We start from the raw sequence: 18,592 nt of genomic DNA on the forward strand, positions 1-18,592 counted from the left end.
ACCTACTCCCGTCCTTTCGGGGGGAAATGGGGAATAATCCAACAGAGTCTATATGCAGAAAGGGAGCAGCCTGGCCTGGCACGAGTCAGCAGGGGCCGAGATGCTTGTGCACCAGGGACCCGAGTCCGCCAGGACAGAGCGGTGAGGGCCGAAACAGAGCCAGAGTTCATGACGGGCCCCAACAGTCAGACAAGAGTCTAGGGCAAAAGAGGCTCTTCCCAAGGGTACAGCGGGCAGACGGGCGAGAAAATCCGCGCCCGCGGCGAACCTCGGCCACCGGCTCGGGTACAAGAGACCAGCCCACCCTGCGGAATGGAGCGCGGCCCAGACTCGGCCCAGCCCGCGCATGCGCCCCAGCACCTCCGCGCCCCTCCCTCTTCCTGGCGGGTCTGGGGCGGCGGCAGCGCGGTGACGTCAGGGCGTTGGGGCAGCTCCTGTGACAGACGGAGCTGGAGCGGCGGGGCGGCGGCGGGGTCCGGCGGCCGAGATAGCGAGCGAGGGAGCGAAAGAGCAGCGACTTGAGGGTCCAGGGAGCGAGGAGGAGCCGGAGGGGAGTGCTCGGGCGCGAGCGAGAAGACGCGCGAGCGCCGGGCTAGGGCTCGAGCCCCGGAACGGCTGAGGAGCCCGCCCGCGGCCCTCCCCTCCCCCTCCCCGGGACCGGGCCCAGCGCGCCATCCTCCCCCTCCCTCCCTCCCTCCCTCCTTCCTCCCTTCCCTCTCCCTCCCCCTCCCCCGCCGGTGGATGGGAGTGAAGGACGGAAGAGGCCCTGCGGAGGCGGCGGTGCAGCGCTCCGGTAAGGCGGCGACGCTCTGCGCCCTCCCCTCTGTCTCCTCTACCGCGCTCGGGCGGCTGCGGGCCGGGCCGGCGGCCTGACGATGTGGCTGCGCCGGTCCCCTCCCTCCCATTCTCCCCTCCCCCTGCCGCCGCTGCCTCCTCCTTCTTCTTCTCCTCTCCTCGCTCTCAAAATGGCGGCCGCGACGGCCGTTGAGTGAGAGGCACCGAGGAGGGGGGCCTGGCCGCGGAGGGCGCTGCCCTGGCTCTGGTCCTCGGGCCCGGGCTGCGGGCTACCCGGGCCGCCGCGGCTTCACCCGAGGCCTCTCGGGCTGCATCGCCCTCCTGCCGCCGTGACTTAGCAAGAAAAGTATTCTTGGGTGGGAAGGGCGTGGGGAGCAGGTCGCTCTCTGATCTTGGGGAAAGGGCCCAGCCCTCCTGGGCCGCGGAAGCGAGCCCCGCAGTCCCCACCCCTCCCCGGTCTGGCGGCTCGCCGCCGGGGCTCCGGCAGCCACTTCCAGGCGTCCGGTTCCCCACCTGTCCTTAGCTTGGGGGTCGACCTGAGGAGGATGGCCCGCCGCCCAGCCCCTGGGCCCCCCGGTGCGGTGGTGGTTCAGCCTCTACACTCAGTAAAGATCTGCAGCATCCACCCTCCAAATCGGGCAGGATTTTCCTTTTTGCCACTGGCTCCTTGCACGGGAGTTGCCTTTTGACGTTGCTAACACTGAGCAGCTCCGAGGCCTTCTGCCATTCCCTTCATCCCGTGTCTCCACTCCATTAGGAAACGCTGTGATTATTTATTTACCCTCTCTAGCCTCTCAGGTGAGAAAATGTTTCTTGAGATGGTGGGCTTATTTTTACTACCTCCACAAACAGCGAGGAGGAGAGATTTTCACTGTCTTGAGAAAGCAAGGTGCCTGGCTTTATTTGTTATTCTGCCTTTTCTTTCTTTTTTTTTTTTTTTTTTTTTTTTCCCAGTGACTTAGCAAGAAACTCCTTGGGAGGAGGGCAGGAAATTTTCCGTTGAGGTTGGATTTGAATCTAATTCCTATCAGTCTTCGGTTAAGAAATTGGGCTTGAAGGAGACTACCGAATTTGTGGTCTCATTCTCAATGGCCGATGTCATGCCAAGGGTCCTCCCATCCCCCTCTCCTTAAGAGGTAGTTGTGAGAAAATAAAGATACTACTGTTTTTTCCGACCTTTAGTTTTAAGCACACACTCCTTAAGATTCACAACCTTTAAAAGAGACAACAACAGTAGAAAGGTCATTTTAGCAATTCTCTTTTATTGGGGGGTGGGTTGTTTTGTGTGAATTTCTTTTCTGGGGATGGGATCGTGGAGAGACTTTGTTTGGGCCTTCTTACCAGGTAATATTGTCTTCCCTCTTCGTTTTTTCATGGCACTGTTTGCTTAGTACCCCCCTCTGCCCCCTCCCTCCTCAGTAGAGCTTGATTGCTGCAGATTCAATCCCTTAATCAAGAATATTTTTAGTTGGATACAGTAGTAATATGTTGAATATACATTAAAAGCTTTAACTTTAAAAATTGGTTTGGTTTTAAGGTTCTAACTAGCTTTATTTCTAATGGATATCTTACCAGAAATAGTTTTCTGCAAAATAATTGGCAGTTCCAAATTGTGGTTTTATTAAAGCAGAATATGTATTTAGGGTAATTTATTTTTTCATAGTCTATTTAAAAGATTATTGTTTGGTTCAGAGGGAAGGATTCCCTACAATAAATTTAAAGCTGGTATATATAATTTTAAAAGTCAGAGAAGGGAACCAGCTTTTCACAGAATATTTCTTCCTATGTTGGTTTTGATGGAGCACACCCTGTTTTGGTACATCCTCCCACCTCCTTAAAAATGGGTTAATATTTGTGGATGCTGTGAACAGCCATTGAGCCAGGAGGACTGGGTGGAGTAAGGGAGCGACAGCAGAAGCTGTGAAATGCTTGCTTGCCCTTTTATCGTATTTTCTTCATCCTTATGATTTGTAAGGTTATTTGATACTCATTGTAGCTATAACAAAGACATTTCTCTGTTGTAGATCTTAAAAAAAACTCAGGTTTTCCACCTTTTTTTTTCCCAAAAAGGTCTTTGAATAATTGGAATAAAAGCAGCATCCCTGCTCTAAAACAAGTACTTATTGTCTGTGTGTATAAAAAAATCTACATTTATGTCCTGGTTAATGTTTTTAATTTTTCTAACCAAATGAGTGTTAAATTAACTAATGCCTAGACTATTTGGCAATAAAAGAATGGTATACTGCAAAAAAAATTTAGTTAAGAATACTTGTTTTTAGTTTTTTTTAATTTCTTAATGAGCATCAAAGATGAGTAAATAATGGTTGTTTTGTGTCGAGAGCTCTTTACATAGACCTTTCTCTTGTGTTACCTCTTACGTAGGACTTTCTGTGATAAAAGAACATAGCTCACTTTAGTGTCTTGTGTTCTTTAAAGAATTTTAAATTTGACAAATATAATTTTGATGAACCTTATGTCTGTAACTTTGGATATATTTTTACAATTTTGTTATTTTTAGTTGAAAAGTAGAAAGGCTATTATTGCATTGGATGATTGTGTCTGACATATCCCTAGCCCCACTATTTCTAGTTAATGGTGAATCCCCACCCAACTCCTGCCCAGGAGCTTACAGATAATTTGTTGGAAGAGTACAGTGTATGTGAGCTTATGTTTCTGGTATGTGTCAGAATCTTGCTTAGTTTGAAGAAATGAGTTTTAAAAATTAATCACAATCCTATACTTAAAAAACTTAAATGAAGTTGGGATGAATTTCTTTTTCATTCATTCATTCATTCATTCACTTGTGTGTGTTTGTGTGCGCCAACTTACTGGGATCACGTCTTTTCTACCACTGTGTAGGTCTTGTGGATGGAACGCAAGTTTGGTGGCAAACATCTTTATCCACTGAGTCATCTCGTCGTCTTTTAAGATGGGGTCTTGTCAAAGTCGAGGCCCAGGCTGGCCTTGAATTTGCTGTGAAGCTAGTCCTGTCCTTGAATTCTCATATAGTTATCTTCCCTCTGCCAGTGATAGGGTTGCAGAACACTGTTTACATAGCCTTAACTGGCTTAATAATCTCTCCCTGTTTATCCTTATTGGTCCTCTAACTGCTTCTTTCTGCCTTAGAAGCTTTCTGAGTGCTGTAAAACAGGTGTATGTGTCACCATACTGTTTTTAGTAGCATTTGGTATCTTTTTTTTAAAGTTATTTTATATATAACTTTCTGGATAAAATATCTCTAGCATGAAAAGGATTTGTTTCTGGTAATAGAAAGTATCTCATAATTATTGGTTTTCTAGTTCAGAACATCCTTGTTGTATTTAAGAAAAGGAAAGTAGTTAGGCAGTGGAGTCCTGCACCTTTATTTCCAGCACTTGGGAGGCAGAGGCAGGGTGATCTGTGGGCGTTCTAGGCCAACCTAGTTTATAAAGCAAGTTCCAGGACAGCAGAGCTACACAGAGAAACCCTCTTTCAGAAAACTAGGAAAAAAAAGGAAAGGAAAGTAGGGTTGGTGAGTTGGTTTATGGTTTATCACTTGCTGTTAAAGCTTGACAGTATGGATTTGATCACCAGTATCCGCGTGGTAGGCAGAACCATCTCCCACAATTTGTCCTCTGATTGGTGCATGTACATAATAAAAAAGGAAAATAAATGTTGTTGTCTTGGATTATATACAAAACTATCTGAGTATCTAGGTGTTGATGTTTGTAAATAACTTTATGCCTGTATTTTAAGTTTTTAGGAGAAAAGAGACCTTTTTGTTTACATCTGGTTCATATTGTCCACAATTATCTGAGCTATAGATATTGTAGACCCTGTCATTATTAAGGTAGAACTTTTTCAGATTTTTTTTTTTATTTTTAATTATGTGTATGTGTGTAGGTAGTTGTGAGTATGTGCAAGTGAGTAGAAGTGCTTGAGATGTTGGATCCCCTGAAGCTGGAGTTTAGGTGGTTTTAATCTGTCCATGGGTGCTGGGACTACTTAAACTCTGGTCCTCTGTGAGAGTAGTAAGTGCTTTGAACCACTGATGGATCTCTCCAGCCTGTGTGTTTACATTTTTTATATTTTGTGTGAGTTGTCTGTGGAGGTCAGAAAAGAGCTTTCAGGAGTTGGTTCTCTCCTTCCACTGTGAGTCCCAAAGATCCAAACTCAGGTTAACAGGTTTGGTGGCAAGTACCTTCACCTTCTGAGCCATATTGCCAGTCCCGTGTGATAGAGCTAACTTAAGTTTATTCCAGCACCTTGGAGGCAGAGAAGAGGCAGGTGGATCTCTCTAAGGTCAAGGCCAGCCTGGTCTTTATAGTGACTGTTACGCCAGTCAGGGATACATAGTTAGATAGACCTCCTGCCTCAGTCTTCCCCAACACCCCCCCAAAGAACAAAAAGAAATAAAAAACAAGCCCAAAGCAAAATATACAAAGTGAAAATTCAATTCTAAAGTTGTGCTACAGCCACCCCTACTCTTTTTTTTTCCTTAAGAAATTGAGGTTAGCTGGTTGTATGGCTGTATCTGTTTTGTGGTCCTAAAATGTGACTGGGGGTAGGGGTGTGGGGATTAGAACTCAGTCAAGGCTTTCCTATTGGATTTTCTCCACCACTAAGTTACTCCTGAAAAGAATTTTTACTTGCTTCTAACAAAAGTCTGTTCTCAGCATTTGGGAAGCAGAAGCAGGTGGATCTCTGAGTTTGAGGCTAGCCTGGTTTACAACGCGAGTTCCAAGACAGCCAGGGCTATTATACAACACAGAGAAGCCCTGTCTCGAAAATAAGCAAAAAATAATAATAAAATTAAATTAAAAAGTAAATGAAGTTTTTGTCATGAAAATATTTTATGACCGATAACCTTTATTTTGTTTGTTTTGGTTTTTTTGAGACAGGGTTTCTCTGTAGCTTTGGAGCCTGTCCTGGAACTTTTTTTTCATACTTATATAAAATATAAATAAATTATAAAACATGCATGTAAATTGATACACACTCACACATAATTTGTATAACGATTATAGTAAAGGTCACTGAATGATTTTGTGGGTCAGTGTTAGTTTTCTCAAAGTTTGACACCTGGAACTCTTGTAGATCAGGCTGGCCTTCAACTCACAGAGATCTGCCCATCTCTGCCTACCTAGTGCTGGGATTAAAGGCATGAGCCGCCACCACCTGGCCACATTACCTGTTTTTATATATTTTGGAAAGAATCATTTTGAAGTGGAAATTCTTTGCCACTGTTTTGTATTGTGCAATACACCCATAACTTTTTTACTTGAAAAGTTTCTGTTTAAAATAAAACTAAGGATTTTTTTTTTTCAATGAGAAACTGAAGAGAAAAGCAAATTTGCTTACATTCGGAAAATGCTTAGCTGTAGAATGATGAGTCCTAGATGTTAAAAGCCATTTTTGGAAATGTATCTTTCTTTTCTTTGTTTGGAGGTGGGGTCTCCAAAGGCCCAGGCCTTGAACTCAAAATATAACTGAGCCTGGCCTTTAACTTATCATCTTGTAACCTCTCAAGAGAAATGGGTATTTCTTGAAGAAAGATGCTATATCATATTATGTAAACACGATGATTATCTTCTCTGAAGTCTTTTTGGATTTTTCTAACAGTATTACTGGTTTGGTATGACAGTTGGCATAGTCATTTTTCTGTTGTTTTGTTTTTTGACACAGGGTTTCTCTGTGTAGCTTTGGAGCCTGTCATGGAACTCTCTCTGTAGACAAGGCTGGCCTCAAATTCACAGAGATCTGCCTGCCTTTGCTGGGATTAAAGGCGTGCACCCCACCGCCTGGCTCTATAGTCAGTTAAATAGAACTGTAGTTAACGTTTATTAATTTTTGTCATTGGCACAGGAGTTACAAATTTTAGTTAGTATTTGTGTTTTATGACCCAGGCACCATACTACTTATTATTTTGGTTGCTTTTTTTTTTTCCTTAAAAATTGATGGCTTTTGGTTAAAACAGGATTAATTTGTCAAGGATCTTCTAAATAGTCTCTCAACTGTTCTCATTTAGCTGTGTCATACATTTGTCTAGTTTGTCACTATTGAATTTGGTACCTGTTTTAACTTACTTTCCCATCTCTTTTGGGTACATGGGTATTTTCATATATGAGAGAACTAAAATTTCCTGAGTTTTTTTTCTCCTGAAGTCACTTAGGTGGTAGCTAGAGTGGCACCTGGGTGCTAGCTTACATGGTCAAATATTTCCTTTTCCTAGTGATTGACTTTTCAAAAAATTTATAAAATAATTTGATTTTTGAATGTTTATACCATGAAGCAAAAATATTAAGGGCACATAATCAAACATACAGAGCAGATGTCACCCATTTAAGAGGTGAACATTTTTACATTCTAAAATTCTCATGAACTCATTTTAAAAATTACATTCATTTAGTTGTGGGTGTGTAAGCACATTCCACATTATGATTAGAAATCAGAGGACAGCTTTTGCTATTTGGGTCCCAAAGGTTAAATTCGGTCCTCCAAACTTACCAGTAAGCAGCTTTATATCCTGAGCCATCCCCTCAAAATCAGTCTCTCTCTCTCTCTCTCTCTCCTAAATATTAAATATAGTCACGTTTTAGGGGTATTGTAGTGAGGAGCAGTGAGCAGGCCTGCTTTTCGTCCCACCCGGCTCCCGGCTGCCCAACTAGCTTATGCCCCGAAATAACAACACACAAACTTTATTTTTTTTTTTTTTTTTTTTTTTTTTTTTGGTTTTTCAAGACAGGGTTTCCCTGTAGTTTCTAGAGCCTGTCCTGGAACTAGCTCTTGTAGACCAGGCTGGCCTCGAACTCAGAGATCCGCCTGCCTCTGCCTCCCGAGTGCTGGGATTAAAGGCTTGCGCCACCACCGCCCGGCTCAAACTGTATTCATTTAAACACTGCCTGGCCCATTAGTTTCAGCCTCTTACTAGTTAATTCTCACATATCTTGCTTTAACCCATATCTAATAATCTATGTAGCACCACGAGGTGGTGGCTTATCGGGAAGATTCTAGCTTACATCCATCTTGGGCTGGAGCTTCATCGCATCTGACTCACTTCCCTTCTTCCCAGCATTCTGTTTTGTCTACTCCACCCACCTATGTTCTAATCTATCAGGCCAAGCAGTTTTCTTTATTAATTAGCCAATGAAATCAACAGATTGATAGAAGACCTGCCTTCATCAGGGTATAATTTGAAAATTTTTCATTTTGACTGGTATAATGCACTAGCTTTCATTGAGCAAGTGCAGGCTAATGTTTTGCTTCTTATATTTAAAATAAACCTTGAGGGACTGGAGGGATGGTTCAGTGGTTAAGAAGAGCATTAGCTGCTCTTCCAGGGGTCCAGGATTCAATTCTCAGCACCCACACGGCAGCTCACAACTGTCTGTGTCTCCAGTTCCAGAGGATCTGACACCTTCACACAGGCATACGTACAAACAAAACACCAATAAACTAAGTAATTTTTGAAAAGAAAAAAATAAGCGTTAAAGAAAACAAAGTTCTAGAGACTGGGAAGTCAAGAAGTATTAAGGTGCTAGGGTTGGTGAGAGAACTCTTTACACTTTTATTTTGCAAAGGCAGCATATAATGAGATAGATCTAGTGTGTAAACTTGGGTTTCTCTTTTCTTTAACCCACCCCCTAACCTTTTTAATCTTAATTTTGAAAATGGTAACTGTAGCATTTATTACCTATATTGTTTAATTTGGTATTTGTTAATTTTGATCCTGCTTTGGATATTTTGCATTTAAAATATTTTAAATAATATTTAAAAATATTATTTTTAAAATAATACTTAAAAATATTATTTTAGCGAAGTGGTGGTTGCATGTGCCTTTAAACTCAGCACTTGGGAGGCAGAGGCAGGCGGATCTCATTTGAGTTAAGAGGCCAGCTTGGTTTACAGAGCAAGTTCTAGAATAGCCAGGGCTACCCAGAGAAACCCTATCTTGAAAAACCAGAACAGAACAAAAACGTAGGGCTTTATGAAGTCTCTGAGGATATGCTTTTATCGCTGAGCTGCACTCCCTAGGCCAAATAATTTTAACTTTTGAAAACATTATAAAAAGTTTTATGTTTGAAGCCAACAAACTAGCTCAATTTTTTTTTTTTTTTTTTGTTTGTTTTTGTTTTTCGAGACAGGGTTTCACTGTAGTTTTAGAGCCTGTCCTGGAACTAGCTCTTGTAGACCAGGCTGGCCTTGAACTCACAGAGATCCGCCTGCCTCTGCCTCCCGAGTGCTGGGATTAAAGGCGTGCGCCACCACCGCCCGGCTACTAGCTCAATTATTAAAAACCACTGTGAAAGCCTGATAACCTGAGTTGGATCCCCAGAACCTACATGCAAGGATAGAATCATTCCACATAGTCCTTCTGACCTTTGCCGCTGCACCAAGGCATATGGGCCCTTGTGCGTACATCATTCTTGCAGGCAGGCACACAATAATTTAAAAAAAGTTTTATGATTTGTACATTGTGGATAGTTGAAATTTATGACAGAGATGGCTATGTTTTTGTTTTGTTTTGTTTCGTTTGGTTTCGATGCTGGATATTGAATCTGGAGCCTTAAACATAGCATGCTAGGCAAAGTGTTTTATTACTGAGCAGTATCTCTAGCCTAGTTGTTTTTTTTTTAATTCTCTTTATTTTTTTGGAAGAAAGGCCTTACTATGTGTTCCTAGCTGGTCTTGAACTCATCAAGAGTGGCCTGCTTCTCTCATAGTGCTAGAATTAAAGATGTGTGTCATCATGCCTGAGCCTGATAATGTTTTTTTTTTGTTTTGTTTTGTTTTGTTTAGAAGATAGGGACTCAGTGTGTAGTCCTGGCTGGCCTGGAACTCACTATGTAGGAAGCAATGGGCCTTGAATTCAAAGATATCCACTTGCCTTTGCCTTCCAAGTGCTGCTACTCAAGGTGCATGTTACCATGTCTGGTCCACATCCAGTACTTGAAGCCCTGCCTTAATCTCCTGATTGCTGGGGGTTATGGGCTCAAGTACCACCCTGTCTGGTAGCAGTTGCTAATTTTTTAAAAATTAAAATATGGGGCCGGGCAGTGGTGGCGCACGCCTTTAATCCCAGCACTTGGGAGGCAGAGGCAGGCGGATCTCTGCGAGTTCGAGGCCAGCCTGGTCTACAAGAGCTAGTTCCAGGACAGGCTCTAAAACTACAGTGAAACCCTGTCTCGAAAAACAACAACAACAAAAAAAAAATTAAAATATGGGGTCTCATGTAGCCCAGACTGACCTGAAACTAGTGGAGGATGATCCTGGACTTGTGACCCTACCCTGCTGAGTGGGTGGTACTTTTGTTTTGGTTTTTCCCCTTCCAGTGTTGATATTCAATTCAGTGCCTCTCACAGATGAGGCAAGCTGCCTCTTATTGGGCCATTCACTCATCCTTTGTTGCGTCATTAAAGGATATCTTCTGTTTATGCATCTTTTCTTATTTTTATTTTATCAAAAGCTGGTGCTGGCCATAGGAATGTCAGCACTAGACTGGACTACCTAGCAAGACCCTATATCAAAAAGCAAAGGGTAAAAACGAGACTGTTATTAGGGGATTTGAATCTAGGAACTTACACATATTAGGCAAGTGAGCCAATGATGAGCTGCACATATCCCCAGCCCCCCCTTTTACATTTATTTACCTACTTACTTGCTTTTTATTTATTTTGTGTGTATGCATGATTATCATAGTGGACATGTGGAGGTGAGGAGACCGGGTATAGGAGTCTGTTCTCTCCTACACTGTGATTTAAAGGGGTCAGACTCTAGTTCTCAGGCTTGGTGGTAAAGTGTTTTATCCTTTGAGAGTTTCTTTGGCCTCCAGCTGCCTTTTTGTTTTTAGATAAAATCTCACTACCCAAACTGGCCTTGAATTCTCTGTATAAGCTCAATCTGTCTTTCAGTTTAGGATTCTCCTGCTTCTTGAGTGGATGAGGTGACAGACATGGTTGTCACCAGGCTAGACTGATTAGCTTAATTCTGAAAGGTACAGAAAAGCTATTTATTTAGTGTTAGAAAAATATTAAGCTGTTGAATAAAGCATATACTTGGTGCCTGATATAAATCAGAGGGTCTTACCTGCTAGGCAGCTGTTCGACCACAGGTCTTTTCTTCATTTTCTCTTTCTCTTTCTCTTGTCCTCTCTTTCTTTATTGCCCCCTCTTTACTCTCTTTATTAGGTTGATTTGATCCTTTTCTTTGTTTCGATTTTTCGAGACAGGGTTTCTCTGTGTAGCCTTGACTGTCCTACAACTCACTCTGTAGACCAGGCTGACCTTGAACTCAGAAATCTGGTTGCTTCTGCCTCCAGAGTGTTGATAATAAAGGTGTGTACCACCAGTTCTTGGGTCCCTTGTCCTTGTAGTATTCTTTTACTTTTTTTAAATTGATTTTTTGTGTATGAATGTTTTGTCTGTATATGTATACTCACAGAGGGCAGAAGAGAGTGTTAGATTCCCGGGAATAGGGAAATTGGAAGAGATTGTTGGATTCCCTGGAACAGGGAAATTGCAGGTGGTTATGAGCCACCATATGAGTGCTAGGAATCAAACCCAGGTTCTCTGTAAGAAGGAGTGTTTCTAATTGCCGAACCATCCTCTCCAGCCCAAGATTTTTTTTAAATAAGAGAATTGCCTTACTATATAGTTTAACCATATACAATCATCAATATAATTATTTTTTCAATTTCTCTCTTATTTATTATGTATACAGTATTCTGACTGCATGTGTACCTGCAGGCCAGAAGAGGGCGCCAGATCTCATTGTAGATGGTTGTGAGCCACCATGTGGTTGCTGGGAATTGAACTCAGGGCCTCTGGAAGATCAGCTCTTAACCTCTGAGCCATCTTTCCAGTCCATTAATATAATTACTATAGGTTTGTTTCTTTTTTTTTAATATCAGGATCTTGGTGTTTTATTGTGGGTAGGTGTTAAGGCAGGTTTTCACTAGGTATCTCTGCTTGGCCTGGAGCTCAGAGAGATCCATCTTGTAATGTGGTCTAGTCTTAGCCTGCAACTCCTGCACTAAAGCTAGAATTAAAGTATATACCATTATAGATGGCCCCAAATAAGATTTAGTACTTCAGTTTTTTAAAAGAGTATTTTGACTAATTAGAACCCGAACATTTGTTTTTATACCATATGTGTGTAGGAGCCCTCAGAAGTCAAAAGAGGTAGAATTCCTTAGAACTGGAGTTATAGGCAATTGTGAATTACCATGTGAGCACTGGAGCCCAGTCTGGGGTCCTGTTCAAGAATAACAAGTTCTTTTGACACAGAGTCTCTATATAGTCATATACTGGAACTCTTGTAGGTCAAGGTGGCCTTGAACTCACAGAGATTCTCTTGTCTCTACCTTCCAAATGCTGGAATCAGATGGTTTATGTCACAATACTCAGACTTTTAGATTCTTCCTCCACCATCTCTCCCAACCCAAGGGTTTAGTTTCTTTTTGTAGCTTTGGCATTGTTTAGATTCTTAATAAATGATTAAATAGGAAATTTAGTGTTTACATAATGTTTTTATATTTGCGTCTTGTTAGAAACTTTGTGTATGATATGTTTGTTAGGCTAATTGCAGCACCCCTTGGATTATGTTTGAAAGATGAATTTTGAGATTCTCTTTTCGTTTTGAAATGTCTCTTTAAGAAATAGCAATTGGGCTGGGTGGTGGTGGTGCACGCCCCAAATTCAAGCACTTGAGGCAGAGGCAGGCGATCTCTGTGAGTTTGAGTAAAAGAGTACAAACACCTCCATGAGGTCTGGAAGTAACAATAAACATACATCAGCGTCCTAAGGCTAAACTACAGGAGATGTGGCTGGCAAAAATAAAAAGGATAGGGCTTGAGAGAGGATAATAGTGGAGTGTGGAAATGACAGTGACATTATACACTTAAATGAAATCATCAAATAATACATTTTCTTATAAGGTAGAAAGCTGGGCAGTGGTGGCACACATCTTTAATCCCAGTGCTCAGGAGGCAGAGGCAGGCGGATCTCTAAGTTTGATGCCAGCCTGGTCTACAGAGCGAGTTCCAGGACAACCACAGCTACACAAAGAGACCCTATCTCAAAAACAAAACAACAAATAAAAAAGGAAGAAAGCAATTGAGGAAGATATATCAGCCTCTGGCCTACATGTTCACATATGCATTAGCACCAATTTGTGCATGCCAAAACATGTACACACACAAACACACACAGAATAGAAAAATGATCATAAAAAGAAAAATGACTTTTCAAAAAGTAAAGAATACCATTTATTACTAAACTAACATCTATTCAGCACCAAATTTTGCCATGAAGACTTTTTACATTCCCATATCCATAGATAATGAAAGACAATAAAAAGTCGAGTTTGGGCTGAGTGGTGGTGGTGCACACCTTTAATCCCAGCACTTGGGAGGTAGAGGCAGGAGGATCTCTGTGAGTTCGAGGCCAGCCTGGTCTATAAGAGCTAGTTCCACGTAGGCTCCTAAATTATAGAGAAACTCTGTCTCGAAAAACCAAAAAACAAGCATATAAGATAGAGTTTGGTGTGGTGGTACACCTCTGTAATCCCAGCACTTGGGAGACAGAGGCAGGCAGATGTTTCAAGACTAGCATGAGTTACATAGTGAATTCCAGAATTTTCAGGACTTATGTTGAGACCCTGTCTTTAAAAACAAAAAGGGGTAGGGGGGATAAGTTTAGCAAAAAGGTGACTTGAGAACAGGTTATGATGATAGAACATAATCCCAGCCCTCAGTGAAGATGGGTTTGAGTTTGAATCCAATTTTTCAGGCCTGTTCTGCCTTAAGAAAATAAAATTAATTAATTAATTTAAAAAAAGCTGGAGAGATACTTGTTAAGACCACTGGCTATTCATCCAGAGGACCTGCAACCCACTACTTCTCAAACTCCAGTTCCAGAAATCCAACATCCTCTCTTGGCCTCCTCTAGTACCAGGCACAAACATGGTACACAGATATAAATGCAAGCAGAACATTCACATATACAAAATAAAATTTTAAAAGAAAATGAAAATTGGATACGGTTTAGGAAAATTTAGCAGATTTACCATTTTATACGATTCCTCTTATTCTGTATATTGTTTCTCAATTCCATTTCCTCACTCAAGCTACAAACTATCTACATATTTCTTTCTTCTGAACTAAGCATTTACAATTCTACTTCCTGATCCTTTCTCCAGTCAACAGTCTTCACTGTCACTATTTCAAGCAGTAATTCTTTCCTGAAAAAAATGTGACCTCCACGCTGCAATCAGTCATCTTTGTTGCCACCCATATAAACTGTAATACACAGCTAATCAGAATGCTAACCATTGTTTGAACTTGTTTAATGACTTCCAGTTTGCCTACTAGCTATACAGAACATGTAAGTTATATCAATTTGGCTTGTGTAATTTTCCAGCCTATCCACAATCTCCTCTCCCAAACTTTACCAGCGTACATTACATGTAAGGAGTTTACAATATGTTGCTGTTCCACTATCTTAATGATCTTATCCAGTGTCTGCTCTAGCTCCAATTGCTTTTTCTTTTGTTGCTGTTGTTTTGTTTGTTTTTTCGAGACAGGGTTTTTCTGTATGGCTTTGGCTGTCCTGGAACTAGGCTGGCCTCAAACTCAAGAGATCCTCCTGTCTCTCTCTGCTTTCTGTGTCCTGGGATTAAAGGCATGGGCCACCACCGCCAGCTTCAATTACTTCTTATTCTACCCCTACCTCCACCTCCATGACAGTTTCTCTGTGTAACAGCCCTAGTGGTCCTGGAACTAGCTTTTACTTCTTCTGAAGTTTTTGTTTTTCAAAACTGAATTTCTCGAGTTTCTCTTTATAGCTTTGGAGCCTGTCCTAGAACTCACTCTGTAGACCAGGCTGCCCTCGAACTCACAGAGATCACCTGCCTCTGCCTCTTGAATGCTGCTGGGACTAAAGGCATTCACTACTACCTCCAGGCCCTCAGAATCATTTAAGCCTGAATAGCAGATTGTCCTTTTCCAGGCAACCTTTCCAATGTTATCTGAAAGAAACTTTTTCTTTGAATTCATGATGCCATTTTAAAAATAGCTTGTATAAAATGTTTCACCTCATGTATCAGATGAGTCAGTGTATTTAAATAGCCCGGGAATGACACCTAGCACATAGTAAGTACTTAGTAACTATTCATTGTTATTAGAGTAGCAATAATTAAAAAAAACATTTTTAAGATAAAGTGATGAATAATTTACCTGTTTTTTGTACTATCTTGTGATGTTGAAACTGATTTTTTTCTCTGTGCTTGGACAGTCTCTTACATTGCTTTTGTAGGTAAAAATAAAATTACTGTCATTGCCCCACTTCACTCTTTCTAAGCCATATGAGGGATATCTGAGGTTAGATTCCCCTGTTTATAATTCTTTTCATTAAACCTTGTCGTGAGTGTTCAAGTCATTTGGGTCATACTAACCTTAAAGAGATGAACAAAATAGCCATTAGGAAGTTTGATAATTTACTCAGGGTCAGTTTATGAATGACCAAGATGATTTATTTTGCTTCCAATGGTGAGAAATTAGGGACTCACATGAGGCACACATTCTACCACTGAGCTTTTACCTTTTGGCCCCCAAAATGATTTTAAACCATGACTGCTTGACTCCAAATTCTATGCAGCAAGACACCAGAACTGGTCAGAAATGGTGGTGCCTGCTGGGCAGTGGTGGCACCCTGTCTTGAAACATCTCCCCCCCTCGTAGGACTAACTCAGTCTGACTCTTAACAGGACCTATGCACAGCCAAAAATATTCTTAAAATTTTTACTTCTTTGGAATGCGACTTATTATTATTATTATTATTATTATTATTATTATTATTATTATTATTATTATTATTATTGAGGCAGGGTGTCTACATAGCCCTGGCTGTCCTGGAACTCACTATGTAGACCAGTAGACCAGGCTGGCATCTAATTTAGATATCTGCCTGCCTCTGCTTCCTGAGTGCTGGGGTTAAAAGTGTGTGCTACTCACCCAAGTTTTATGTTTTTAAATTGTGTGTTTTGATTTGTACATATGAATGCAGTTGCCACAGAGGCCAATCCTCTGGAGCTGAAGACAGTTGTGATCCATACAATGTGCAAATGTGCATGTTAGGAGCCAATTTTGGGTCTCTGCAGCATCTCTATAGCACCATTTTATTTTTTATTATATGTTAAACAAAAAAAGTACTTAACAGTAATATAACAAAATGCTTTACTCTCGAAGCTTTAAAAAAAAATAACTGGGGCAGGGAAGCATGCCTTTAACCCAGCAGCATTCAAGAGGTAGAGGCAGGTGGATCTCTTTGAGTTCAAGGACAGTTAGGGCTGTTACACAGAGAAATCCTGTCCATAAATAAATAAATAAATAGGAAGAAAAGAAAAAAAATGGTATTGAAGTTACAGTTTATATCCCTTTTGTGCCTTTTCTGCATGCCATGTTTTTTTCCAGGGGTATTCCTCTCACTTGTATATGTTCCTTTTTTGTTTGTTTGAGACAGAATCTCACTATGTAGACCAGGCTGGCCTCTGCCTCCTGAGTGCTAGGGTTAAAGACATGTGCTACCCCACCTGGCTGTATATGCCTTTAGAAAACAAAACAGAGTGCGTGCATTCGTGCATTTGGAGTTGTTTCTTCCTTCCGCCCTGTGGGTCTTGGAATTAGAGCTCAGATTGTCAAGATTGGTGATGAGTGCCTTTTACCTGCTTTTACCTCTCTGGCTTGGTTTTTATACTTGTATACATGTGCCTATCAATAAACAATGTGAGTGATACTGTGTAGATTTTTAGGCTTTCTGTGAATCTTGTACCATATATTTTCATCTAGTAAAGTGTTTTCTAGGTAGATTTCAGAAATAAGACTTAAACTGTTTCTAACATTGCACTATTAGAGTACTGCTGTGAATATGTATAAAATATTTGCAGATGAGATAGCTTGTTTTGCATTCAGTTCATCTTAAATTAATTGGTAATTTTTTCCTTAGCAATTTCCATGGTTTGTATTTAATAAAGAATAACATTTTTGGCATCAATTTTAGATCACATATCCCTGAATTCCCTCCACCTCCTACCCCATTTTCTGGACCATAGAAACAACCTGAGTTTATCCAGTTACTTAACCAACCAGAGGTTGCATGCTGGTCACTTTCAGGTCAGAGTAAGTTTGTAAATATGTCTCTCTTGGCCTTGTATAGCTAAGCAATATTTAAACTATATTTAAAATTACATACTTTACATTATCTTTTTTCAGATCATCATGGAAAATTAGACAAAGCTTCAGCAACTTTACATTTTTACCATATAAGCAAAGCTGGGCTTAGAGGTGCATGCCTTTAATCTCAGGCTAAGAAAGGATAGGATATCTAGGTTCAGGGCCTGCACAATAAGACTGTTTCAATAATAATAATAAAATGAAAGAAAGTTTGCAACTTTTCTTCATTTTACCACTTGTATTATCTATAGACAATAATTTGTGATTCATAACTTTTTTGTGTCCAGATAATTTAGGGCCACCCTACAGTGTTGTTGAATTAGATTAAAAAGACACAGAACTGTTCGTAAATCATGGAGTTCTGTTCAAATGCCAGGTATTTATTGTTCTAAACATTCAGGTTCTAGAAAGGTGTTCTGCTTTTGTTAATAGTTTTTGGAGACTTTTGTTGTTTTTTGTTTGTTTGTTTGTTTGTTTGTTTTTAATGTAGTCCTTGCTGTCCTGAAATTAGCTCTATAGACCAGGCTGGCCTCAAACTCAAGATATTCAACTGCTTCTGCCTCCCAAGTGCTGTGATCAAAGGTATGTGCCACCACCACCTAACGCTAGAAAGGTTTTAAGCAGAAGGATTTAAAGTTGACATACATACATATCTTTATCTTGTAGCCATGAATGGTCCAGAATTTTTTTTTTTTTCTTCTCTTTCTAGACAGGGTTTCTCTAACTTTGGAGCCTGTCCTGGAATTAGCTCGTTTAAACCAGACTGGCCTCAAACTCACAGAGATCCACCTGCCTGTGCCTCCCAAGTGTTGGGATTGAAGATGTGTGCCACCACTGTCTGGTTTGGCCTGGAATTTGATGCTAGCTAGAGGCTGTCCTCGAACTTGCAGAGTACAGAGGTCCACTTACTTCTGCCTCCCTAGTGCTGGGTTTGATTAAATATGTGTGCCATCCTGCTAATACAGAGCATATGCTTCCAGAGTATTCAGTATAGTTATTAGCAGAGAGACTCAGAAAAACTGTATACTGCTGAAAAGAGATTGCTTTGACAGAATTATCTCAGCCTCCAAGTGCTGAGGATTGTAAGTATGCTCTGGTGTTAAGGGTTTTACTAATACCCATATCAAATACTGTTTTGCCTTTTCCCAAAGCATGATTCACCTTTATTTAGAAGTAAATTTTGTTTTCTTTACGAGAACTACATGTTTTTATTTTGTCACTGTTAATCTCTGGAATTTAGAGTACAGATTATTCAGCTTTTTGTAGCTGTTTGCTGTCTTTAGCCATTCTAGTAATACTGTATTCCCTAACTACTCAAAAATTTGAACTTGAATATTTTTTTCATATTATTTTTTTCTTTTCCAAAACCTGCTTCAAAGAATTGTCAACCAGTTCTCTATCTCCTTTTAAAATCTTTTAGTTTATAATGCTGCTTGGTCATTTAGAACAGTTCTGACAGTGTTTTTTATTCCCTCGTTCCCATTCCTATCCTCCCAGCTTTTAACTGGATTTGTCTTCCTTTAGTTGATTGCATCTTATTAATCTTCATTACAGTATAGGGTCTAGCAAGATAGGTAATGAATAAATACG

The 18,592-nt window shown here is 40.8% G+C and overlaps 1 protein-coding gene across 2 annotated transcripts in view; it reads left to right on the top strand.

Annotated features, from left to right (window-relative positions):
• Nucleotides 1-520: 520 nt before the first annotated feature.
• The window catches only part of Pafah1b1 (platelet activating factor acetylhydrolase 1b regulatory subunit 1), a 49,091-nt gene continuing 31,019 nt past the window's right edge, over nt 521-18,592 (top strand). The window contains exon 1 of one of the 2 annotated variants that reach the window (XM_038325692.2): nt 521-793. The gene's annotated coding sequence lies outside the window, so the exon portion shown is untranslated. Of the gene's footprint in view, nt 794-1,195; nt 1,594-18,592 lie in introns of those variants that run through there. The other variant, XM_038325693.2, reaches the window with a different exon arrangement.

Source organism: Arvicola amphibius, chromosome 4 (genome assembly GCF_903992535.2).
Source record: "Arvicola amphibius chromosome 4, mArvAmp1.2, whole genome shotgun sequence".
Lineage (NCBI taxonomy): Eukaryota > Metazoa > Chordata > Mammalia > Rodentia > Cricetidae > Arvicola > Arvicola amphibius.